We start from the raw sequence: 26,921 nt of genomic DNA, 5'->3' as shown, positions 1-26,921 counted from the left end.
CTTAAAGTAGGGAGAAAAATTCAGGCAAATACATGGATTGAACTGTAAGGGATGGGTTGAAATGTATTGTGACCTGCCACGTGATTTAAAAAACAAAGTAATTTTGCAATCGACCAAAGACAATTAAAAACTGATTTAAATTTTATCTTGGGAGCTGCACAGCTCACCAGAGTCTCACTCTAATTTTTTTAATTATTTGAACTTTTTTAAAAATGACAAAAACAAAAAGGATGGCCAGCTTTTTAAGGAGGTCTGTGCCTCCATTTCAGACTCGGAAGACACAACGTCGGGCATATTGGCATCGAGAGAGACTGGAGTAGGCTGGTTCGGCAATGGAGCTGGAGGAGCCAGGACAGGTTTCTTATGAGGCACTTCACGAGGAAGCGAATGTGATCCAGGTGCTACCTCATAAGTTGCCCCTGGACCCGAACTTGGTAAGTGACTGATATTGTTTGACGACAACAATCCCAGAGAGCCAGTGAGTACCGTCATTGAAGTTACGAATGAACACCATGTTGTAAGGTGTGAAGTATCAAAGAGGCCGACGTTGAACTGGGCAACTACCTTGCAAATCTTTGCACTGATGTCCGGTAAAATCAAACTCAATCATGTATTAAGCCTATGACCTATTAACATCTCAACGGGGATTATCCCAGTTACTGCATGTGGCGTGGCCCTGTACGAGAGTTTAAATCGTGTCCATCGAGTAAAACATCTGTTTCTTGAGCCACCATTTAACCATCTGCATGGGCCTCTCTGCCAAACCATTTGATGCCAATTGGTATGGGGCGATGTGGATATCACGAATCCCGGTGTTTTTCACAAAAGCAGCAAATTCTTCACTTATGGAAACAACCCAATTATTGGTAATGAGTACCTCAGGGATTCGGTGGGTGGAAAAAGAAATAAGCAATTGCTCGATGCACCCGGGAAATGTTCAATGGCATCTTGTGAACCTCCAGCAGTTTGTACGTGAGGCCAAGGGTACCCCGGCCACTCCCAAGGGGGAGCTTCTGTTGGTCTTAACAGATGGAACACTGTTGGGCCAGCGTCTCGATATCTGTGACCAAACCGGGACACCAGGCGTAGTTTCTCGCCAGAATTTTTATTTTGGACACTTCGGGATGTCCGTTGTGAAGGCCCTTCAACACGATAGCCTGTCTCCTCACCGGGACAACAACCCTACTGCCCTACAGGTAGATACCATCTTCCACTGTCAGCTCCGACAGTTTTGAGGAGAACACCTCCAACTTCCCTGGTGGCTGTCGCTGCTGCCCACCGTATAGCACCAGATGTCATACCTTGGCAAATATAGTGTCGGTTTGTGTCCGGCCAGGAACACATGAGGCAGTGACAGTCATGGAGTCCATGAAATTCAGAATAGCAATCACTTTGTCCGCCTTAGGAGGGGTTCACAGATTCGATCTGCAGGAGAAGATGGCTTAAAGCTTCAGCATGCAGAATCCGGGTCCCTGGGCAGTGCTAAAACGAGTGCTCGTAAGCAGTCAATAACAAAGCCAAGCATTGAAACCTTGCAGACATTATTGGCAGAAACGCCTTGTCTTCACGTAAGAGACCTAGCAATGACTTGTGATCGGTGATGATAAATAAATGGCAGCCGCAAACGCATAGATGAAATCGCTTTACAACAATTTCCACCAGACCTTCTTTTTCGATCTAGGCATATTTTTTCTCGGCCTCAACCAACGTCCAGAAGGCAAAAGTGATTGGATGGTCATGGCCGTCATACATCCGATGGGACAGAACTGTCCAAATGCCATATGGTGAAGCATCGCACGTGATGTATAGTGGTTTCGAAGAATCAAGATGTGTCAACACCCGAGAGGAGCCACTTTACTTTTTTAAACACAGCATCCGGGGGCTTGCCTTGTGCCCAAGGCTGGCTCTTCTTCAAGAGCAAGGGTGGTAGGCAAATTTGGAATAGATCGCCTATAGTAATCTACTAGTCCAAGAAAAGAACAAAGTTCTGTAGAATCCCACGAAGCGGGGGCCATTTGAATTGCCCACATCATCTCGGCGACCAGGTTTAGGCTCTATCGGTCAATGGATAGCCCAAATATACCCCTTCTTTTGCGGAAAACAAGCACTTCGCACAGTGCAGTCAGACCCCACAAAACCACTTCAACACTGCCACGAGATTCTGCAAATATTCTTGGTCTGAATGATGCCCAAACTTTCCAAATGCCAAATTTCGATCTCAAGCTTCTCCACTATAACATAGGGGTCCGGGCAGGCACAAAAATATCACGGCTGGGCTTCCGGGTCCAAACCTCCGGGGATTTGCTCAGTGCTGTATACAGACCTCCAGACCCTACTTGGAGGATATGCTGCCAATCCAGCTGCAGCTGGTGTAACTAATCGTGGCCCAACAGGCTCGGGCACTTTCTTTGTACAAGAATGGAACCAGTGGTCCGTTGGTCTCAGGGTATGACTCTTGCTTTGGATGTAATAATGGAGAGCTTGCGAGAGGACCCAGCTTAAAATTCCAGACAAACTCTCGCCTCTTAGGGGGCGGCATGGTAGCAGTGATTAGCAGTGTTGCTTCACAGCTCCTGGGTCCTAGGTTTGATTCACAGCTTGGGTCACTGTCTGAGTGGAGTCTGTACGTTCTCCCCGTGTCTGCGTGGGTTTCCTCCGGGTGCTCCGGTTTCCTCCCACAGTCCAAAGATGTGCATTAGAGGGATTGGTCATGCTAAATTACCCTTAGTATCCAAAAGGGTTAGGTGCAGTTACTTGGTTACAGGGATAGGGTGGAGGTGTGGGTTTAAGTGGGGTGCTCTTTTCAAGGGCCGGTGCAGACCCGATGGATCGAATGGCTTTCTGCACTGTAAATTCTATCATTCAATGAGAGGAAGGCGCACTGACTGATGCCCATACACCACCAAGGTGAGGGTGGATCCCACCATATTTAGTCATCCCCCTGCATAAGTAGCCAAACGAGCCGCTGTGTCAGCCAAAGACAATGTATGCACTCATTGTTTAATAAGATCAAAAGTGAACTGTGCCACCACAGAAATGGCTGCTCCTGTATCCAGCTCCATTTGGAGCATATGACCATTCACTGGTATCGGAACAAGAATAGGGTCCATGCAGGGTGTCGCCAAACAGTTCAGTTGCATCTCAGCCTCATCCACTGCCTCTTCTGGCTCATCCAGATGCAAGGCCCAGCCCCGGGGCTGACGCCAACCTCAACTGGGACTCCTGGAGCACTGGACTTCCTGCTGCCTGCGAATATGCCGGGACAGGCGTTCACATGTCGCACACGCACCGGAATTTCCTTCAGCCGAGTCCAGGAGCATTGCACATCTCGATGGCTTGCTCTTCGGCCAGAGTCGCAGCGCCATTCGGTCTAGGCTGGGGGGTTACCACATGAGGGGCGACCCTCAAAACATTCACCTCCATCCCTTGTATTCTTAGACACCACATTCAGTGCTATCTTGGGACAGGAAGGTCTGTAGCCCCTGTTGAAAAGTCAGGGAAACTTCACTGAAAAGTGTTTTCTGAGTTTTCCTATTATTGATACTACAGACCAAACAGAAGTGGAGCATATCGGACAAAACAGTTCCATACTCACAAAACCCGGGTATCTTCCATAGCTGAGATACGAACTTGGTGATGGACTCAACGGTGGACCTCTCCACCATATTAAACTGATACTTTGAACAATTATTAACAGGTTAAAGTGTTGTGTCACAATGTCAGGAGTTGGTCGAACAATTGCATATCCAGTGTCACCAGGTACATGAGACCCTGGATCATGCCGAACCCATGGGGTCCACAGGCCGACAATAGTATGACCATCTGGCGCTCGTTCTCCATGATATTGTTTGCCCGGAAGAAATAATGCATTCGTTCAGCATATTGGTTCCAGTCTTCAATACAGAAGTCAAATGCATCTAATTGCCCTGAGGCACAGCGAATCAAAGAAATCCAAACCCGGGTCCAGAAAACCGTGGCGGTGGCTCAGCTGGGGAGGTCGCAGTGTCGACAGCAAACCAGTTTATTCCTCGTCACCAGTTTAATAAGGACACGGGGAGTCAACACCGAGTAAAATAAGAAACAAAGTTTTATTTACAAACGATATGTGCACTTCCTGATAGATCCCTTCTGGGATCCTGTTGTAGTCAGAGCCTTACTGGCCGACCTTTTATGCATTGGCTAATGAAAATTCCCCCACCCCTAGTGGTGGGTTGTACTCCTCAAGGAGCATGGAAAAATAAGCATTCTCACCCCATCGGTCCTGTGCGGAATATTCCATACAGCACCTATTTGTTTGGCTCTGTCTCTATCCATCTATTAACAAATAGAAAGCTGACTGTCAGGTGTGACACAATGGCTGGAGAATTCTCTTTTCCCGCTGACAGCGCACCCCTGCCTGCAGAATTCCCAGCGGCAAAAGGTCGCTTCAATAAGAAATCACATTGATAAGCAACAGGAAGAGAGAATCCCACCACCAATGAACAGTGTGCCGCCAAAAACCATGCGGCAGGGGGGACCAAAGAATCCAGCCCAACATCTACAGCAGAAGGCTGCAGCCAGAGAACCATGGAAGTTGTCACTGAAAGTAAATATGGATGTGGCGTGGTGGTGGTGGGGGGGGGGGGGGGGGGGAGGGGGGGGGGGGGGGGGGGAGGGGGGGGGGAGAGAGATGATAGTTCTAACTATGGCTGGGGAGAGAATCTCATGTTCAGGAGGCAGGAGAGGCCTGCATTTGGGTGTGTTAGTAGTGCCCATAACAGGGATTATTGATGAGCGAGGCAGATGACTTCTTTGAGTGGCCAGAGCCGAGAACCCAAGCTGCTTTTAGACCTTAAGGAGAGCTCAAAGAGGCAGTTAAATTGTAGAGGCAGCAGTTCCAGCCTCCATTTTACTGTCAACCTGGGATAGTCATTCGGCAATAATAACTTTGAAATGGGGCTCCTAAATGTTTTGTGGGAGCCCAATTTAAATATGTAAATGCACCATCCCTCCCAAGACGGGACTCAGATACCCCGATGTCAAAGGCACGGGGTGTGGTCAGATGGGTTGAAGGCAAGTTTCCTATGTGCCTCTCTTCAATCCTGATCCTCTCCCACTCATCGTTGGGATTGCTAATAGTGAGACAATGCACGCTGTAGGGTAAATACCTGCCTATTGAGCTTTTCTTTTTATTTGTGGATATCAGTAAGGAAAATGAAAGAGACTGATTTTGGAAGATTTTCGATAAGGGCTGCTAAATAGAAAAAAGAAAAGCCCGAAGAGTAAGCTTGATTCTATTTTCTTTACACTTAAGTAATTCAGTTCACATAGAAATATCTCTACCACAATAAATGCCTTAGCAGAAAATAATACTAACTGAAATATGACGCCAAATTTTCTTCCATCACTTAAACAATGGCCTTGCCCCCATGTCTGCTGCGACTTTCTAGAAACTATAATCTTTCTCAGTAAATTATCAGTCAAAATCAGAACTACTGCATAACAAAGGACTACTTGTCAGTCAGTTTTATTCAGAGTTCTGGCTGCTGCACCATAAGAATGTGCAGCCATGCAATAGTTAAAGAAATTAGATATGGACTAAGGGAAACCTGCGTCAGCAAGTTGCTGCAGCTTATTGCTTTAAAGAATACTAGGAGACTGGAACATTTTCCAATTATTATGAAGCATGATGCTGAGAATTATAAGCCTGTTAACTTGACATCTACAGTGAGGAAAAAAAATATTGGAGCCAATTATGAAGAAACCAATTCAAACATGTTTAAAGGGGATGAACAGTATAATTGCAAAGCATTGGTTTATGAAAATCAGGTGTCAAATTTACTGAAATCCTTCGAAAACGTAACAGGGTGATAGGAACACTGCAACTATTGAGTATCTTGACCTTCAGGAAGCATTTGATGAGATACCTCAACAAAAAAAATCTGCCACTAAAGGGAAAGTTACTAGCATGAAGAAAAATGTGTAAATTTGAAACGGAACAGATTGATCAATAACAATGTCTATCATCAGTCAGCTGTGACTAGTGGAGCACCCAAAAGAATAGGCCTGAATTCTTTGATCGGAACATTTAAAAATGAGCTCAATTAAGTTGTTGAAAATCAAATACATAGGCCTGTAGTTGATGCCAGGTTTTGTGGAAAAGCAGGGTGTTCAGGAGGAGAGGGATAACATTTTTTAATGACTGCAGTGATCTGGTGACACTCCTAAACTTAATCCCCAAAATTTTTTCATGCAGATCAAGAGGACAAAAAAATAATGCAAGGGTGGAAGTTGTGCAAACACTGGAAAATGTCGTTACAGGTCTCAAATTTCAAATCCTTGCAACAGCCCTGGATACATTCACTGCACCTGTACAGAGGGATGGCAATGGATTCCAAATAGGTAACAAGAAGTCTAGATTTTGGGCTATTGAACAGTAAATATAACAAAACTGTTCAAAAGAATTGAAATAAATGAAAGCCATAAAAGGGGTTTAGGATTGGGGTAGGAAAAAGGTGAAAAATGGTCAGTTTGGAAATTGATTTGAAAGACAGAGAGTTGGATAAGATGATACCCTTTCTTATCCTTCCATTCTATGTTCTTCTGTGGCATTCAGTGCTACTTTTATCAGTAAAGAAGCAAAACATTACACGTTCAGACGTTGGCATGACAATTATGAAGAATTATCAATAACTTTTAAACTGTTGCTATGTTTATGTCATGTCGGAAGCCCAAAGACTCTGCAAGATGATTTATTTGCCCCTGACAGCCTATTTTTATCAAATAAAATATTACAGAAATTAATTTCTCACTTCCAGACATTGTAATCTTCACTAGCGCATTTGCTCGAGGGCATTGTACGTCAGAGAACATTAATACAATTTATTGCCATTTAAAATTGTGAGCTGCAGAAGTAGCTGCAGTATTGCTTTTTCTGCTGTTACATTATCTACAATAAAGATACAGATTGTTTTAACATTGTCATATTGGTGTAATTTATCTCTTATGCTCTGAAATCACATCCTCTCACTCTTTGTATTTATGCTAATAGAATGGAACTGATGAACCAAACCATTTCAGAATAGAGGGACACCTATACGGGCAGTCTACTGTTGAGGATATTTAAAGATATCTGCTGCATCCTTTATTTATTCTAATTTTACAGCAGATTCCATTCAGTCAAAATTATTCATTTACAGTGAGATATTGTCACAATGAGGCAATTGCAATCTCTTGTTACAAGATTGTTTCCTTGTGGCAAATGAGCGCATATACAAATAAGATGCTGATAAGATGCCTCATCCAAACACTGAGTCCCCAACAATTATATTTTGCTTTCCTCTACATTAGAAAAAGTGAGGTAAAAATTGCTTCCTTCTGAAGTTTCTTTTTATCCTCAGGTTTTTTTGTTCCCTCCTAAGTTTCTTCCAAACCATGCAAAACACTGGGTGACCCAGGTAGGTGTCAGGCTATTAGGCCTCTTCTAGGTCTCTATCAACGTCAACCTACAGCTGCGCATAAGAAAATACATGAGACTCCTTTAAGGCTCAACCTATCACTGGAGCTTGATTGGAATTCACCATGCAGGTAGTCAAGGAAATGAATTAAACATCACACCAGTCTTTCATAAATGCCTTGATGCTCGATCAATGACTCCAGAAGCGAGATTGGATGACAATTGAAGGCTTTATTGGACGAGATGTTTCCCCCAGCAGCGTAGGTACAGAAAGCAGCTGCTAGGGAGACACAGGCTCTTATACTCCACCTTACTGGGCGGAACCAGCAGGCAGGCTTCACCAATGATATTGCTGTCTCAGGTACCTCCCACACCAATGGCCTTACAGCATCAACCTGGGTACCGTAATACCCCTAATACCGATGACCACATTCACCCCCTGTTAAAAAAAAAGAGTCCGGCTGGGGTGGTGGTCTCACGTTATACAGTGGTAGAGGTTGAGGTTATGGTGGTACCCGGTATACACCAGTACAGTGTTTTGCCTCGTTACATGTCGCAACTATTTACAGTATTTGTTTACATTCAAAATGAAGCAATTAGTCAATCACGTAGGCGTATTGAGGGTTAGCGTGAAGGAGGTGGACCCTCTCAATCAATGGGTTCAACTTGTGCGCCCACACGTGTTTGCAGAGCAGGATGGATCCAGGAGCTGCCAGCCAGGTTGGGAACGAGGTCCCGGAGGAGGACTTCCAAGGGAAGACAAGGAGATGTTCGTGAGGTGTTTGGTTGGTCGTGGTACAGAGCAGTGATCGGATGGAGTGGAGAGCAACCGGAAGGGCCTCCTGCCAGCGGGAGACTAGGAGACTCCATGACCGTATGGCCAGCAGGATGGTCTTCCAGACCGTTCCGTTCTCCCTCTCTACCTGTCCGTTTCCCCGGGGGTTGTAACTGGTCATCCTGCTCGAGGCAATGCCCTTGCTGAGCAGGAATTGACGCAGTTCGTCGCTCATTAAGGAGGACCCCATTTCGCTGTGTATGTAGGCGGGGAAACAGAACAGTGTAAAGATAATGTGGAGGGCTTTTATGACGGTGGCTGCTGTCATGTTGGGGCAGGGGATGGCGAATGGCAACCGGGAGTACTCGCCAATCACGTTCAGGAAGTACGTGTTGCGGTCGATAGAGGGGAGGGCCCTTTGAAGTCCATACTGAGGTGTTCAAAGGGACGGGAAGCCTTTACCAGGTGCGCTTTCTCTGGCCTGTAGAAGTGCGGCTTGCACTCCGCACAGATTTGGCAGTTCCTGGTGGCAGTCCTGACCTCCTCGATGGAGTAGGGCAGGTTGCGGGTCTTGATGAAATGGAAGAATCGAGTGACCCCCCGGGTGGCAGAGGTCCTCGTGGAGGGCCCGGAGTCGGTCCACTTGTGCGTTGACACATGTGCCGCGGGATAGGGCATCAGGAGGCTCGTTTAGCTTCGCGGGACGATACAAGATCTCATAGTTGTAGGTGGAGAGCTCGGTCCTCCACCGTAAGATCTTACCGTTCTTTATCTTGCCCTGCTGTGCATTATCGAACATGAAAGCAACCGACCGTTGGTCAGTGAGGAACGTGAATCTCCTGCCGGACAGGTAATGCCTCCAGTGCCGCACAGTTTCTACTATGGCCTGGGCCTCCTTTTCAACGGAGGAATGGCGGATTTCTGAAGCGTGGAGGGTGCGTGAGAAGAAGGCCACGGGTCTGCCCGCTTGGTTGAGGGTGGCCGCCAAAGCTACGTCGGACGCGTCGCTCTCGACTTGGAAGGGAAGGGATTCATCGATTGCATGCATCATGGCCTTTGCAATGTCCGCTTTGATGTGGCTGAAGGCCTGGTGGGCCTCTGCTGACAGGGGAAAAACCGTGGATTGAATTAGTGGGCGGGCCTTGTCCGCATAGTTGGGGACCCACTGGGCATAATATGAAAAAAATCCCAGGCAGCGTTTCAGGGCCTTGGAGCAGTGTGGGAGGAGAAACTCCATGAGGGGGCGCATGCGTTCGGGATCTGGGCCTAAAACTCCCTCATGCACTAGGTAGCCGAGGATGGGTACCGTAATACCCCTAATACCAACTACCACATGCCTCAAATTGCTTTGTGAACAATTAATTGTTTTGAAGTGCAGTCACAGTTATGCAGGTTAACATAGCAGCCATTTTGTCGCCTGCCATGTCCCATCATCTGAAGTGAGATGAGTGACCAATTAACCACCGTTGGCTTATTCATGGCACATATTAGCCAGGATAGCAGGAATAGCCCAAAATAGTCCCATGAGATCTGTAGGTGCAAAAGTACAGTCCACCATTATTTAACATCATGCCACAATGGGCACAAGAGTTGAATGGTTCAGAAAGAGCACAATTTTATGTTATTTTGCATATACAATGTAAACTGCAAAAAAAAAAATCATTGCACATTATCTATTAGTCCATGAAATTAAACTCTCAAAAATGTTTCCAAATTCTCCAGAGGCTGACAAATTGCCTTTCCAGAGAATTGAAGGTCCGATCTCCAGTTTCAAAGGAAACAAACAATTTGAATTAATCTATATCTTGTTCATTAAGAGTTGAGCCACTGAAAGCCTAAAGGAATCACAAGGAACTAAGTTATGATACTTTGTCTTAAATGACATTTTAAAATTACAGGACTGTTTAGTTTATGCAAAGTTTTTAGTGATTGATTTCAATTTAAGTTTTGTGCTTTAAAATAAACTGAACTTCCACAAGTTAAAAACAAAACTACAGGCATTGAGGATGTGCAGCTGGGCCACCTTGCAGTGTGTCACAATGCAATCTGTTACAAACTGAAGCACCATCAATTATCTCATCCCAGGCCCATTATGTGGCCCTCATTTATTTTCAGGATAACAGGAGATGATTTATTTAAGCATAACCGAGCTGGAGTTAGGGAGGATGTGGGTTTCCCTGCTGGACCAAGGGCAGACCTGAAAAGAGAGACAGGGTATGGTAGAGGGGTGTGGGGAGGGGAGCTTCCCTGCAGTCACAGCTGCCCTGTCCGCTGTGGAGGAGGCAGCCTTGGAGATCAGTCGGGTGACGGGAGATCAGTAGGGTCATGGAGCAGGTGGTCATTGGCAATGGAGAGATGTGGACTCCCCCTCCACATAGCTGGTGACAGAATTATATATTCCATTGCAACTTTGCACCTAACAATTATTAATATAGATTTGCTGTCATCATTAACTGAAATGCGACATCCGCATAAAAGTGACATTTGAGCCTTTCCCCAGGTCAGTTCAAATTCATTTCTTTTATTTCCCATATGGTCTTCAAGAATGACACAGGAGCTGGTGCAGGAGGTGGCAAAGGAGACCCCAGAGAAGGTTTCCCACTCTTGGAAAATATAGTCACCCAACTTGTGCACATCTTTCCCAGAACAGAAACGTACACCGCAGTGGACCTTCCAAGGGAGATAGCTAGGTTGTCACATGGTGAGACACATCACAAGTACGAAGGTGTTAGAGGCAGGGATAGTAGTGAAAGATCTCTGTCAGCAGGTACAAGGCACTGCAGGCTCAGCTCAGCTGGATACGGGTGCTGAGCCTTGGGAGTCAGCCATAAATGGAACAATTGAAGTGTAGCAGCAGCAGAAAGCATATCAAGTTCCATAAGTATTTCCAAAATCACTACACACCTTTGGAGAATTTGGAAGAGTCCATCTCAAACATGAACGCAATGTCATCTCAGATTTTTATTCTGATTTCTACATCTATAGAAAGGGTGACCACCTCCATAGAGAATCAAATGGAGCAGGCAACTAAGTGCATGCCGGCCCTCAGCAATAACCTGCACACTCAAGTCTGCTAGTTTAAACAGAATGAAGAAAAGCCTTGCCTTGCTTGTTCAGTACTCCACTGAAGTACAAAAAAGTGTGTTCTAACTCTTGGTTCATAGGGAGCTGGGTGGGCCATGAGAGAGGAAATGGTGGGAAGGTGCATGGAGGTGTGGATCTGTTCAAGGAGCTCCCACTTCCCATCCCTTCTATAAGAATTGATTTTTTTCATATATTTTGGGGGAAATTATGTTATTCTGTATGTGTGCGTGTGTGCAAATGATTAATGGGGACTGTTGTCTGCAAGAGTTGAAGGAAAATAAACAAAGGTGCTAGATGCATGTATTCATATTGAGACTTGCCTGATCAAGGTGTTTTATAAGTAAATAGATTAGGTTTGTAAATTTGCACTGGGAGATACCGAGGGAGAGTTAGAACATAGAACATAGAACAGTACAGCACAGAACAGGCCCTTCGGCCCTCAATGTTGTGCCGAGCCATGATCACCCTACTCAAACCCACGTATCCACCCTATACCCGTAACCCAACAACCCCCCCCTTAACCTTACTTTTATTAGGACACTACGGGCAATTTAGCATGGCCAATCCACCTAACCCGCACATCTTTGGACTGTGGGAGGAAACCGGAGCACCCGGAGGAAACCCACGCACACAGGGGGAGGACGTGCAGACTCCACACAGACAGTGACCCAGCCGGGAATCGAACCTGGGACCCTGGAGCTGTGAAGCATTTATGCTAACCACCATGCTACCCTGCTGTTAAATTTCACAGGGCAGTGAAAGGCTTTTACAGCTTGCAACAGTTTTTATAAGTAAACATGGGAAGGTTATTAAACCTTATTTGATCCGAAACAGGAGGACCAGAGGAAACATTTAAAAATGTTAATATTTTGAAAAAGTAGTTTAAAGAAGTGTTGAGGACAATGGATTCTTAGATGAAAGGTAAAAATTATATTGAAGGAAAGATGTCAAGCCAGAAAGGTCTGCAGGCTGCAACAAGCAGCCTTGTTCTTAAGTCTTAGATTTCCACAGCAGAGTGAAAAAGTGGTTGAGAGGTCATGTGGCATGCATCTTAGTAATGACAGCAGCTTTGTCTTGGGGTAATATGCTGGACTTTTATTGTTAAACATCTGTAGGGGAGTGTTGCCTGGAATGTTTTTACTTGTGGGTCTGATCATGTGGAGAGTCTTTCGGGGGGAATGCTTTGTAAGACTAATTCTAACTTTGTAACTGTAATCTTTTATGCTTAAGTTTTGTTTTCTCCTTATGAATAAAGATTTCACTATTAATTTTTAAATCCCAAACCTATGATGGCATTTCGTGCTGCTAAGGTTAGTAGTTTTCATCTATTTTTTGGAATACAACAAAAAGTGTATGGTCCATAAGCAAAGGATCCGTTTGCACAACAATTAGCATCTGCTGTGATCATAATGCCATTGACTCCATTGACCTCCCATCAGAACTCCCTTTGCCTGGTGACCAAATCTCTCCCTGTACAGGTATGTCAAATTCCAGGGGGCCTCTGTCAACAGGATCTCCACTTACTGAGTGGGGAAACAAGCAGTCAACCTGTAGCTCTGCTCAAATTCAGTGGTACTTCATTGCAGAGGGAATAAAAAAAGGGGAAAGAGCAGACCTCTGAACAGCACAAGGGTTTCACTTTGATGATTATAGCAATGTCACTGGGTGAAGTTTACATGGACTCCCCTGGTAAAAGCTTGGTGGTGATGGTGGGGTGGGGGGGGGGGGGGCGAGGGGCGTCAATTAGGTCAGAGGATGGCTGTTGTGGAACTCACTGCCTTTCTGCTTCCACCCCATACATGGCAGAAGTCCCATGGATAACCTGTCTAGCCTAATGCCAATTGAGGCATCACATGAGAAATTAAAGAGCCTTAACCCATGAAGGTTGCGAGGAGCACAGCAAGCAAACCCATGCGGGGTTTCCTGTCTGTTCCCAGAGGCCCCTTGTTCAAAGGCACTCAGTGCCTGATCATGGGAGCCAGTATCAGGAAGGAGTGGTCCGCTAAGCACCACATCCCAGTCCTTGTTGCCAAACCCAGTCCCTCTGAACAGTCATCACACAGACTCGAAACATTAACTCAGTTTCTCTCTCCACAGATGCTGCCAGGCCGGCTGAGAATTTCTGGAATTTTCTCTTTTTATTCCCTTCCCCTCCTCATGGCCCCCTTGCCCCATCACATATCTGTGGTCTGGGATCCAGCAATGATAATTAGCCTCAGGTAGGTGTAATACTAGCAGCAGCTACTGCCTGCCAAGTGGTGATGCCACTTGATAGAGCTACGGGCCTCTGATTGACCAGCAGCTCTTGTGGAAGGACTTCTGCCCTCGGGTCCTTGATCCCAGGGAGGTCCTGCCACAGTCCAGTTGAATGCCTAAGAGGCACTTAATGCCCCACTGGAAAATGACAGAGCCCTCTCACTGGCTCTCCAGCCATTAAGCAAGACCTCCATCATCTCCATTAAATACTGCTCACTGTCTTAATGTACTAGAAAAGGTGAATGGATCATGGATTTTATATCATTTCCATTGTCTAGGCATCTCCATTATTGTCTTCTGCTTTCTAAATGGATATTAAGCTTGAAGAGAATGGACTGATTAGAGTGAAAGAGGACCGAAATGTGTGAATGAGATAGGGGAATGTTGACTTTAGGCATGGTCTGTGGCAGAGGTACCGGAGATACTAGGTGTAGCATTTTTATGCCATTAGATTTCACATACTTAGTCTATCTAAACCATTCCTCAGAAGAATCTGTCATTGGCTTCTCTGGCAAATAGGTTCGTAGCTACAGGCATGTCAGACACATAACTCTGGCTCCTCCTCATCTTCCCCTTCTAAAGATGTCTCCTGCAGATCCAGTCATCTGTGTAGCACTATGTTAGAAAATACACAGCAGGCCACTACCATTCTGGACACGCTGGTGCATTCTGAAAGGCACCCCCGGATCTGTACAGGCACTGACTCACATCTTCAACCGCTCAGGGGCTTGAGTCAATGAGCACTTTGGTGCTCACGTGGGTCTGCTTGCATCTTTGCTCTGCCTCAGTGGTATAGCTCCTCACTGGTGTCATCAGCCATTTACTTAGGAGTTGGGCTGATCTCCAAGCAGAATCAATGGGTGAAGATGTGGTTGGTGCAGAATGAAGACATCATAGCAGATTCCAGAATATATTGCACAGATATGCATGAAAATCTTCTGGTGGTTGTATGCTCATTGTTGGAGTATAATTACTCCCTTCCATTTGACAAAGATTAACAAAGACTTAGTTGATATAGATTGCATTAATAGTTATACATAGGGGTAAATTTCCTGGTTCCATCCGCCGCTGGAATCATCGCAGGGGGGAGGGACAATTTGACAGATCATTGAAAGGTCCATTTGGCCTTGGGCGGGAATTTCCGGAATTCAGACAGGCAAAACCAGAAAATCTCGCCCATATAATCTGTTGTAATAACCAGCATGGGACATAAAATGTGGGGATGATTATTTTCCACTTACTCCTTGAGGAGTACGAGCTCCCTCGCAGGGTAGCTTACCCGTACTTATATGAAAGGTTGGTCAGTCTGGAACCAACCGACAAGAAAGAGTACCTGGTGAGGTTCTACCGGTACTCACGTATATACTGTAGTAAAATAAATGTTGTTTACTTTTTCTTAATTTGGTCTCTCCGAGCCTTATTAAATCTGTAACTCCATGAAGATTAGTAAAGAAGAATACTGCTCTGAACTAGTCTTGTTATACTAAAATAAAACATAGTAAAATAAGAGTATTGGTCAGAAGTTTTTCCATGTTGGCAATCCAGCCACTGTGGCAAACCTAAGGCCCAGTCTACCCATTTAAATGGGAATGAAGGATCCCATGGCAGTATTCAAAGAACAGCAGTGCCCTGGTCAATATCTATCCCTCAACGAACACTGAAAACAAATGATCTGGTTATTAATTTCATTCCAGACAGCAAGGTCACAAACAGCAAACTGGCAAACTAATTTTCCTAATGCTGCCGACATTATAACAGCAACTGCACTTCAAAAGTATTTAATTGGTTGTAACGCACTTTGAACATCCTGAGGTCATAAAATGCCTTATATAAATGTGGGTCTTTCTTTACTGTCAGTTTGACTGATGAATTAATGATAGGGGTAAAAGGCAGATTCACAGCACACCCTCTGACTAGAAACACAGAAAGGACAGCCTTACAGGCAGGAAGAAAGATTAAACAAGGGACTATGATGCAGGTGTATATATTTGCAGTTGAATGTAATTTGAAAGATAGTAATGCAAATATGAAGTCTGCAAGGCGCGTAATCCATGTGGTTTATTGTGTTGCCCACTTTTTTAAAAAAGAAAGTGAGATTGAACCAAGCTGAATTTATTTTGACTGATGCTCTATATCAGGGGTGGGCAAACTTTTCCATGCAAGGGCCACATTCAGAAATTCACAATTCACAAAGGGCCGCATAGTATAGTAAGTAAAATAATTACTTCACCCGGTTATGATTCTGGGCGCCTCATATAGAACATAGAACAGTACAGCACAGAACAGGCCCTTCGGCCCTCGACGTTGTGCCGAGCAATGATCACCCTACTCAAGTCAACGTATCCACCCTATACCAGTAAGTAACCCAACAGCCCCCCCCCCCCCCCCCATTAACCTTAAAAAAAAATTTTTTTTTTAAATAAAAAAAAAAAATTTTTTTAAAGAAATTTTTTTTTTTTTTTTTTAATGACTTGGTGGGCCGCAGAAATACCTTTGGCGGGCCGCATGCGGCCCGCGGGCCGTAGTTTGCCCACCCCTGCTCTATATAGTCACTTGCTGTATTTGAAGTATGTGTTCCATCTAGCTTAATGTGTTCCATCCAGCTTTGTCTCACCAACTGTGTTAAAGTCTACGTTTGAAACATTTGGAGAAGGGACTGAGGGCACTTGCAGAATTTGATTTAAAATCTCAAGTTCCTATTGTTGCAGATCTGGGTTACACCATCATACTGTTAGATTTTGGACAGTTCGGACCCTCCTGAATGTAAAATATGCAGACTGATTTTGAAAGTGTTAAACTCCTGTCATACCCCTGAAACAGACCTGAACTTGTAACGATCTCCCATTTTTCCTATCTGATGGAAATGGACATGTTGCAATGGGAATTGAAACCCGCGCTGTCAGCATTATTCTCAATCACATACGAGCTGTCTCGTCAACTGAGCTAACCATCACATCTTAAACTATGTAATAAGTGTTGATTACTGCCAAGCAACCTGTCTCTGAAATTAATTATTACTTGTGGTGCAGTGCGGTTTTCGACTGCTTCGTGTTCCCTATTGCATTGCGCATGCGTCGGGCCCTGGGAAGAGGGCACAAAATGGCCGCTTTTGTCAATGTGGAGGCGCTGCATCTGGGAGATGGCCTGAACACTCTCCACCTCATGGGAGGCCTGTTTTTCACTTTCTGCCGTTTTGTACTGTGAATAGCGATTTTTAGAGTGCTCGTGCACAGTACATGCGATGTGCAGGGTCATGTGATGGATTTTCAACAATTGCTCTCACAGAGGATCAGAGTGGACTCCAAAAACGATTTGGTCTCTGATCATGGAGTCAGGGATATCACCAAAGTTGCAGGATTGCGCAGCAGTCTAAGGTTGGTTAGATAGGAGTTGAAGGATTCATCTTTACCTTGCATCCTCTGCTTGAAGATGTAACGTTCGAAGATTTTGTTGGTGTCCACCTCGCAGTGGCTGTTGAATTTGTCCAGGATGGTTTGGTACTTCGTTTTGTCCTGCCCTTCGGAAAAATGAAAGGAGTTGAAGATCTCTATCGCATGGTCACCCGCCGTGGTGAGTAGAAGAGCTATCTTCCGAGCATCGGTGGCGCCATTGAGGTTGGATGCTTCCACGTATAGTTGCCATTAAAATTGCTGGTGGTCCTGAGCTGATGAGGAGCCTGAATCTTGTCCATAGTGCCTGTATTCAGTAGCTAGTTGTCATGGATCTTGCTGACTTGAACTAAACAGATTGAACAGTCACTCCTGGTATCATGTTGTGTTATTCTGTTTCGGATAACACAGCCGGCTACTTGATGCAGTCTAAACTAAAGGATGCTCCAGACTTTGTTCAACCCTGTCTAACTCTCTAGGTGTCTGTCTGTGGAAAGAGGCAGAATGAGTGCCTCATCCCTTTTATAGTGTTTATGTCATGCCCCCTTGTGGTGATGCCACCTCTGAGTGCCCTGACTGCCCATTGGTTGTGTCCTATTCTAAGTGTTCATTAGTTGAATGTTTGCATATCATGACACATTATATGGTATGTTCCCATGTTGGGCATCATTACCAATCAAAACTCTGACTTTTTCCCCATTTACAAATGCATACTTTCCAAAATGTGCCATTGGTTACCAATCAGGGCCGGGATTCTCCCCTGAATCCCAGGGGTCCCGGCGTAGCGGAGTGGCACCAACCACTCCGGCGTCGGGCCTCCCCAAAGGTGCGGAATTCTTCGCACCTTTGGGGGCTAGGCCCGCGCCGGAGTGGTTGGCACCACGCCGACTGGCGCCAAAACCGGCACCAACGGCCTTTGACGCCCGCCGGCTGGCGTCGGGGCGGGCCGAAAGGCCTTCGCCGGTTCGCGCAAGCCACTGACGTCACCACCGGCGTATGCACAGTAGGGGGGTTCTCTTCCGCCTCCGCCATGGTGGAGGCCGTGGTGGCAGTGGAAGAAAAAGAGTGCCCCCACGGCACTGGCCCGCCCACTGATCGGTGGGCCCCAATCGTGGGCCTGGCCACCGAGGGGGCACCGCCCGGGGTCTGATCACCCCGTGCCCTCCCCAGGACCCCGGGGGCCCGCTCACACCGCAAATCCTGCCGCCACCAGAGGTCGTTGAAACCATGGCGGCGGGAGAGGCCTCTCAGCGGCAGGAGAATCGCCGCAGGGGGCTCGCTGATCGGCGTGGAGGGCACGCCGATCGGCGCGGCGCGATTCCCGCACCCGCCAATTCCCGGGTGGCGGAGAATTCCGGCCACGGCGGGGGCGGGATTTTTGCCGGCCCCGGGCAATTCTCCGACCCCCCCGCAGGGTCGGAGAATTTTGCCCCAGGATTATAAACCCTGGCTATAATTTTTTCCTTTCCTAGTCCAGAGACAATGGAACCAATTGTAAGCACCGTTGCATTATCACAGTTAAAATCAGATTGCTCAGTACAGATCACATTCACATTTGGAACATTAATGGTGTAGATTGGGCAATATACTTAACAACTGTGTCATAGGCATAGCCAGTACTTCTCCATGATCTCCTCCAACATAAGAGCTGAAAGAAAAATTGCTCTTAAGTTAGGTGTTTAACTGACTGTGCTTAGCCCATATTGGACAATAATCCTGATACTCATTGTTGAAGAACAGTTTCAAATCATACAGAGCAAACAAATTTGACAGTTCCGTTTGATACATGTCTGTGTAGCAATACCTGATGAGACATGTCCTCCAAATTCTATGTAGGATAAAAGTATGAACATTTGGCCTGTGAGCTAGGGCACTATTGAGAGGAAACAAAAAATAACTGCTGAAACAGTCTGTAAGGCTAACCAGTATTAGATGACATGTTTTGAATTAGGTATATATGGTGTGTTACATTGGATCAAGAGGAATGTTGAAGTGTACTAAGTCCTCTTATCGGAACTTTTGATCTTCTATCCCTTACTGAATTAACAGGAAATGAAAAACCCCTGCAGCATTGGGGTGTATTACAGGGCAATGGATTAGGCTGATGGGCAAGGATTCAAATCCAGTCAGAGCCTTGTTAGCGCAGTAGGTAGCGCGTCAGTCTCATAATCTGAAGGTCGTGAGTTTGATCCTCACACGGGGCACAGTATATTTTCGTACTTCACTGTAAATAGGATTCAAATTCAGTCTAAACTGGAAAGGAAGTCTCCACAGAGGGTTCTCCTGAACTGTAATGGGCATCAGTCAAGTGCATAGAACTGTCCCTGCGGGATGGATAGCTTGAGAAATGAAAAAAAGTCACATTGAAAAATGCAATTCTGCGTTTCTTTTTCCCTACCATTCTCCGTATTTAGCCACACTGTACCTGACCCAAGTGCTTAATGAATTGAGAAATTTCCATTTTCTGATGTTAACCTTCCTTACTGCGGTGAGGGATAAGTTCTCTCAAATAAAAGGAACAGTGGGTGGGATTCTCCGTTCCCCATCCCCGGGTTTCTTGGCGGCACATGGTTCACCGGCAGTGGGAATCTGATTTTCCGTCGCTTGTCAATAGGATTTCCCTCTGAAGCCCCACCATGCTGCCGGGAAACCCACAGGCAAGGTTGCACTGCTGGCATGAAAAGTGAATTGTGACGGTCAGAAAATTCCAGCCAGTTTATATAAAAATATGGAAGGCAATTGCTGCGTGACTTAGTTGCAAGCAACACCCATGGGCTCTGCTTCCCAATTTACACTGGCACAATTAACAAAGCGATACCTCAAGAAATCATCTTTACACTGCTATGTTCCTGATATCTTAGTTTCAAATGATCCATCTTCAGTTCTTCACAGTCCTGATGCCTTACTTGCTCACAGCAAGAAAATGCTTCGAGATGTTGGTCATGAGCCACATCAACTCAATGCTCCTAGACTGCTTTGATCCACTGCAATTTGCTTACCGCCGCAACCGGTCCACAACAGACGCCATCGAGAGTCGTGAACACAGCCCAGTCGCCCAAAACCGCCTCCCATCTATTGATTTTGTCGACACCACCTGTTGCCTAGGGAAAGGGGGCAGCATAATCAAACACCTCTCTTACCTAGGTTATTCTCTCTTACAACATCTTCCATCGGACAGGAAGTACAAAAACCTGAGAACACGCACTAACAGATTCAGAAACATCTTCTTCCCCGATGTTTCCAGACTCCTGAATAACCCTCTTATGGACCAAACTGATCTCTCCACACAACTTCTTGACTGAGTAGGACTACACTCCATATGCTTCACCCGATGTCTGTGTCAATGTATTTACATTGTGTATTTATCATATGTCTTCTGTTTTTTCATGTATGGAATGATCTGTCTGGACTGTATGCAGAACAATACTTTTCGCTGTAACTCAGTACACATGACAATAAATAAAATCCAATCAAATTTAATCCAAATCTAATCCAAATGGAGGAATCTTTCTTCAGTGATTTTGTGCCCAAAGCACAGATATACAGGGTGCGTGACGTCAATGTACGTGCTGGGCACATGACCTGCCCTCTGCTGCCTCTTCTGGCTGTAAGACTGCATCATCCTATTTAAAAGCTGGTCACGGTTAACATTCTCAATTTAAAAGACGTCCACGGCCGTTGGACGCTACTCCCATATTCAGGAATGCTGCGACCAATTGCTCCCTGACTCTCCCGACACCAGCCCACAATCCACCCGCGGGACACGGGCCGTGACCCACAGTTTGAAAAACCCTGACTTAGGCCAACAAGATTGCCTAATTACCAGCACTAACACTTGACAGAAACTATAAAAGAAATATCGGGCTCTCTGTACTAAGCTCATTTTCAATGCTACAACACAATATTGATCGCAAATCATGTATTATTTGATCGTAAAATTAGCCAACCTGAACTTCCTCTTAAATGTTTTAATTTATTTGTGAATATTTTCTCATCTGTAATGACAATCTTCTCCGGTAAAATGACCATTGATATCTTTGTGGCTTGTAGACCTTATTAGATTACAGCAGTTAAATTATTTACGATGTTATCAGACATGAAAAAACTAATTTCATGATTATATGCTTCGATTTTCAGATTTTATTTTGAAGATTTCAAAAACCATCATTTTACTGCAAAATGTAAGTATCATTTGAAGAACTGGGCTATAAAAAGAAAGTAGGGAGATAATAAATTTATTCTTTCATTAAGACCGCTGTAAAAGAAACCACTTAATTTGCCACAAAAGATCAATGTGAAATCTAGAAATTTACTACTAATAAATAAATCAAATGCTAATTGGTACAAAATAAGCACACAGGCCTTATGCATTTATGATACTCTGTTGAGATAATAATTATGCAAAGTTCAGCAATTATATTGGCCTGCTTGGCTATTTTCTGAGTTTCAATGACCAGAAAATCAGACAGCCTGTAGATAAGGGGACGTTTACAGCTCCTCTTTGAACAACAAATGCCGAAATCTGACTTGTTAACAATAACGTCAATAATTCCTGGAGGTCAATAAACTTGACTTGCCACCTTGTCACAGCAGACAGAAAATAGTTGAACATTACTTTGGCCCCAATAACATCACAAAGGATGTTATATTTAAATTTTATGTTACAAAGAGGCATCATTATAACGTGGCAGGAACAGTACGCTCTGTTAATTAGTTCATATTCCAAGGACAGCAGAAAGAAAGACTTGCATTTATATAGCACCTTTCAGGTCCACAAGACATCTGTGACATTTCACAGCCAGTATAGTACTTTGGAACTGTGGTCATTGTTGTAATATAAGAAATGCAGCAAGTAACTTTGAAAAATTAATAATCTTTTTTGCCACAAGTAGGCTTACATTAACACTGCAATGAAGTTACTGTGAAAAGCCCCTAGTCGCCACATTCCGGCGCCTGTTTGGGTACATGGAGGGAGAATTCAGAAATTACCTAACAGCATGTCTTTCGGGACTTGTGGGAGGAAACCGGAGCACCCGGTGGAAACCCACGCAGACACAGGGAGAACGTGGAGACTCCGCACAGACAGTGACCCAAACCGGGAATCGAACCTGGGACCCTGACACTGTAAAGCAACAGTGCTAACCACCGTGCTATTAATTTGCACACAGCAATCTCCCAGAAACAGGAATATGATAATAATCAGATAATCTGTTTCTGTGATGTGAATTGAGAGTTACTTATTGACCAGGACACCAAGCTAACCACCATGCTCTTTTCTGAAAGCATATTATGTGGTTTCCTTAGGTCTCAATACGAAGTAAGTCGGCTCTCCGTTACCATCTCATCAGTGCACCACTCCTCTATTCTATTGGTGTGTCAACCTGGGCTTTTACGCCCAAGTCCTGGAATGGGAAATTTCCCAGCTCACAACAGCCCTGAATGACGGGATTGGTGGGGGGTGTGGGGGGGGGGGGAGACAGGTCTGTCACCGCTGGGGAAGATCAGAGACAGCCACAGGTGTTGTCAAGTACCGAATTGGGCTGCTTTAAAGGATCACCTGGATTATCTGGGACTTTACCCCAGCTGCTTTGTTAAATATTAAGCCCTCTAGCCTTCACCCTGCATGCCTTACTACCTTACCACTCATTCCCCATCCGCAACAATTCATGCTCCCCCATCAGATCCCCATGGCCCCATATAACCTCCGTGTTAACTCATGCCTCCCACTAAGCCCCATGGCTCCTCATAGCCCCATGCCAACTTAATACTAACTCATATCCTCCAGCCACTTCTTTTTGTCCTAACATCCTAAATTCCAACTCATCCAGTATCCACCATGAGCAGAATTAAGGAACCATTTGAGATTAAATAAAATAAGTATTTAAATATCTATTTCCATTTTTATTATAATAAAAAAACCTTACATTCATAAACGCCTATTCAAAACTTCAAAAATCCCAAAGTACTTTCTCCCTTTTCAAAACTAATAGACTTGGATTCATAACCTCTCAAAGACACCTAATCTTTTAATTAACACTTTGAGCTGTGAACAGCAAATCACAATACCACTTCTGGGGTAATTTGTTACCCATATGGAAAACAGCCAACGATTAATAACAACAATATAATCACAATCCTTTGGGCAATGCCAACAAACAGCTATTGAAACTGTTGATACTGATGTTTTCAACTCTCAGTGACTCAGGCAGGCTATTTCATCTTCATTTTTTTTAAAGAGCTGACGATTTTAATAAGTTGACTACTCTGCATACCTTATGCATACTTCATGAGTATTTATTTCTCCTCCATAAATTTATGATTTCCACATTGCAGGATACTGCCTTTGCTGCAGCAAAATAAGAATCTGTTTTAACTCAGTACTGAGCTCAAATGGCCCAGCTGAGTTTGGGTTTCCTATCTGTGTGAGACATGCCCTCTGCCTTTCCCCTTCCAGAGAAAATGGGATGTCAGTAATGGAGGTGTGACCTCTGGATCTGGATTCCGTCCTCCATTTTTAAAGGTCCACTTCAAATCACCTTGTTATATCATTATGTTCTGTTCTTCAGTCAGTCTTAAACCATGATGTGGAGATGCCGGTGTTGGACAGCCATATATATTGACTTTGTCTGTAAAAATGTTTCTGGAACCTACCTCTTCATTCGCCTGAGGAAGGAGCAGTGCTCCGAAAGCTAATGATTTGAAACAAACTTGTTGGATTTTAACCCAGCCTTAAAACAGTTTGTGGAATTTTAAGTAATCAATTATTTAATTCTGTATATTAAAATTTATGATACAGACCTGACCATTTACATTCACCAGTTGCCCATCCCTCTCCCACACAGTGGCCCACATCTTCCAGTGGTCATAGAATCAAAATAGGAACTTAAGTTGTGAGCTGCACATCAGGAGGTAAGGGATGTCCTGACATGTACACACATGTAGTGAAATTGCCTAGAAATCTAAACGCCTGATGGACTAATATTTGCTCCCATGGACCCTCCAGGAAAATCTCTCACTCTGAACTCAGGGTCAGATATACAGGACTTAACTGTATAATTACCCTGGGTGCATACCTTGGAAACTCAGAGATTAGCCAGCATAACTGAAATGAGCACTATGCTGATTCCCCCCCCATCCCCCTGCACAAGCATCTCCCTGATCTGACTTGACTGGTTCCCCTCAAACCAACCACTCACTCATCCATCCACCCACTGAAAGATTTGAGACCTTTAAATACTTATCCAATTACAACAGCTAATGTTGTCAAAAAAGGAGGTGTCCTCTCATCACCCATATTCTCCTCCGCTCGCCATTCTTCCACATGGATAGCTGATCTGACCCATTGCTGCTGCTGCAGTCGGGATCAGAAGTCCCAGCTCAGGTTGCAAAAAGGGCAGATGGCAGAAATCTTCATGGACAGCGGCAATACACACAACATTGACGCTGATCAGAAACTTTGGGCCAACGGATGTATCTTCCCGAAAAGCGGCTATAAAAGTCACATTTTAAAGAATGGTTGTTTATCGTGCAGTATGAGTTCCATTCAGACATGGGATATAAATTAATTTGCAGTTGAATTTTCATTATCCACTTACTTGTATTTATGCTTACTTTAACTAATCTGGTAAATTATTTGTTTGACCAAAAGTTTTGAATGCCAATTATTTGTAAACCATATTTTTATGCAATGTAGAGTTCTTACTGTTTATTTCCTTTGTCCCATTTTCTTTTATGTTATTTTATTATTTTGGTCCGTGGACCCATAACTGGAATGTGCCTTTAAACAGAAGACTCAAAGTTGAAGCAGCCTGTTAGTCAGGACATTGTGGTCCCAGGTTATGATTTGTGGAGCCAATCTCCTCAGCAATGAGTGGCTGTTGGGATAAAGTTTGGAGGGAATCGGTTCAATTGATTGACTAGCAATTGATAGGTTGGCTAGGGACAGCGTTCTGCCTGACAATGGTCAGTGATTGATTCCTGCATGATACTTTCTGAGAGAGCTTGGTAGACACATTTAGACCTTGGAAGAGAAAGAAACACCCTCTCTCTTTCTCTCTCTCTCTCTCTCTCCTGCTTACTGAAGTGAAAGAACTGCTTTATTGTTCTAAAAGCTGAGCAAGCCTGGCCCACCTTCATGCTGTGAACCTGGAATGATACGGAGTCTGCCGAGAAGGTAGACAACCTTGCCAAAGGAAACCATCTCAAGCCTAAAAGGGAGAAATATCAAAAATGAAAGCTGAACTTCAGAAAGATATGAACTAGAAGGCACCTCAGTGCAAAGTTATCTTTATCCATTTATTTTAATGAATATTTTATATCCCTTTCCACCATTATTTCCTCTCTGTTGTTTGTCTGAGTGTGTATATGTTTAGAAATTGGGAGTAGTTAGTGTCATGTGAATGTCCCTTTAAGAAATGTGTTCTATTATCACATAGCTTCAGTGATGTCATTGTGTGGGTGGAGCTGGGCTGTGGGCTGGGTTTTGAGCTGGGAGCTGGCAGTGGCTCTGAGTTTTACTTTCGGTTTACACTGTTGGAAGCTGGATTCAGAAAAAAAAGAATTCTTCGCTCTCTATCTCTCTCTGTATGTTAAAAGGTGTACAGATCACTTGATAATTTAAAGTGATAACTGTTTTCTGGAAAAAATGCAAACCTACTGCTTTTTGGTAAAAGGGTTTCCTGGTTTAGTGGATGTTGTTATCAAATTGAAACAGCTTAAAGGAAAGTTATTAAGGGTTATATACACATAGGGAACTGTAGCTGTGTGGGGGGTTTATGTTTGTAGTTGATAAAAATGTTTACTGTGTTTATTTACAAAATGTTAACTGAATTGGCAGCACGGTAGCATGGTGGTTAACATAAATGCTTCACAGCTCCAGGGTCCCAGGTTCGAATCCCGGCTGCGTCACTGTCTGTGCGGAGTCTGTACGTCCTCCCCGTGTGTGCGTGGGTTTCCTCCGGGTGCTCCGGTTTCCTCCCACAGTCCAAAGATGTGCGGGTTAGGTGGATTGGCCATGCTAAATTGCCCGCAGTGTCCTAAAAAGTAAGGTTGGGGGGGGGGGGTGTTGGGTTACGGGTATAGGGTGGATACGTGGGTTTGAGTAGGGTGATCATGGCTCGGCACAACATCGAGGGCCGAAGGGCCTGTTCTATGCTGTACTGTTCTATGTTCTATGAATTTGTAGAATAAAATTTGTTTTGTTTAAAAGTGCTTAAGGCCTCTGTTGAATAACACCTGAAAAGTAAGCCCTTGTGCTCCTCGTAACCAAAATTAATAAACAGTTGTCAGGTGAACTCCATGACAAAGGCCAGGGGCTGGTTTAGCTCACTCGGCTAAATTTCTGGCTTTTACAGCAGACCAAGCAGGCTAGCAGCACGGTTCAATTCCCGTACCAGCCTCCCCGGACAGGTGCTGGAATGTGGCGACTAGGGGCTTTTCACAGTAACTTCACTGAAGCCTACTCGTGACAATAAGCGATTTTCATTTCATTTTAATTCCATTCATTTAATTTACGTTGGAGTTTTCTAAACCCTGGCCCATAACATTAGGAAGGGGCGGTTGGGAAAAGGATATTAGATAGGCAGTTACATTTTCTGCCGTTTAATTATACTACTGTGCATAATAAAAGGTTTCATTGTGTTGAAATTACAAACTTGTTGCCTGCAAACTTTATTGGGCTCAACAAGGACCTCAGGTATTTAAAAACATTGTGTTGCAACTCCAGGTCAAGTGGGGCTGGAATTGACCATACATTAGCCCAGGGTGCTGTGACAGTAACAATGAATTTCAGTGAAATATTGTATTTCAGTAAATCTCTGTTATTCTTTGTGAACTATGTGAATGTTTAGAGCTGAGGTAAATCCAGAATAAAATGCCTAAATAAGCTATTTTCTATTTGCTCCCATTTACTCTCCCCTCCTGTTATGTTACACTTGCTGGGGCAATTGTTACATAGGTGGCAGTTCTTCTCTAAGGGGCCATT

General features: G+C 44.5%; 1 protein-coding gene and 1 non-coding gene across 6 annotated transcripts in view; one reads left to right on the top strand and one right to left on the bottom strand.

Moving 5' to 3' along the window:
• The window catches only part of LOC119973093 (chemokine-like protein TAFA-1), a 691,496-nt gene that overhangs the window by 550,482 nt on the left and 114,093 nt on the right, over positions 1-26,921 (bottom strand). The window lies entirely within an intron of this gene.
• On the top strand, positions 19,071-19,143 carry trnam-cau. Its single transcript has one exon. It is a non-coding gene; the product is annotated as a tRNA-Met (tRNA).

Source organism: Scyliorhinus canicula, chromosome 11 (assembly GCF_902713615.1).
Source record: "Scyliorhinus canicula chromosome 11, sScyCan1.1, whole genome shotgun sequence".
Classification (NCBI taxonomy): Eukaryota; Metazoa; Chordata; class Chondrichthyes; order Carcharhiniformes; family Scyliorhinidae; genus Scyliorhinus; species Scyliorhinus canicula.
The sequence above is the reverse complement of the archived record's forward strand: the minus strand, read 5'-3'. Positions and strand labels throughout refer to the sequence as shown.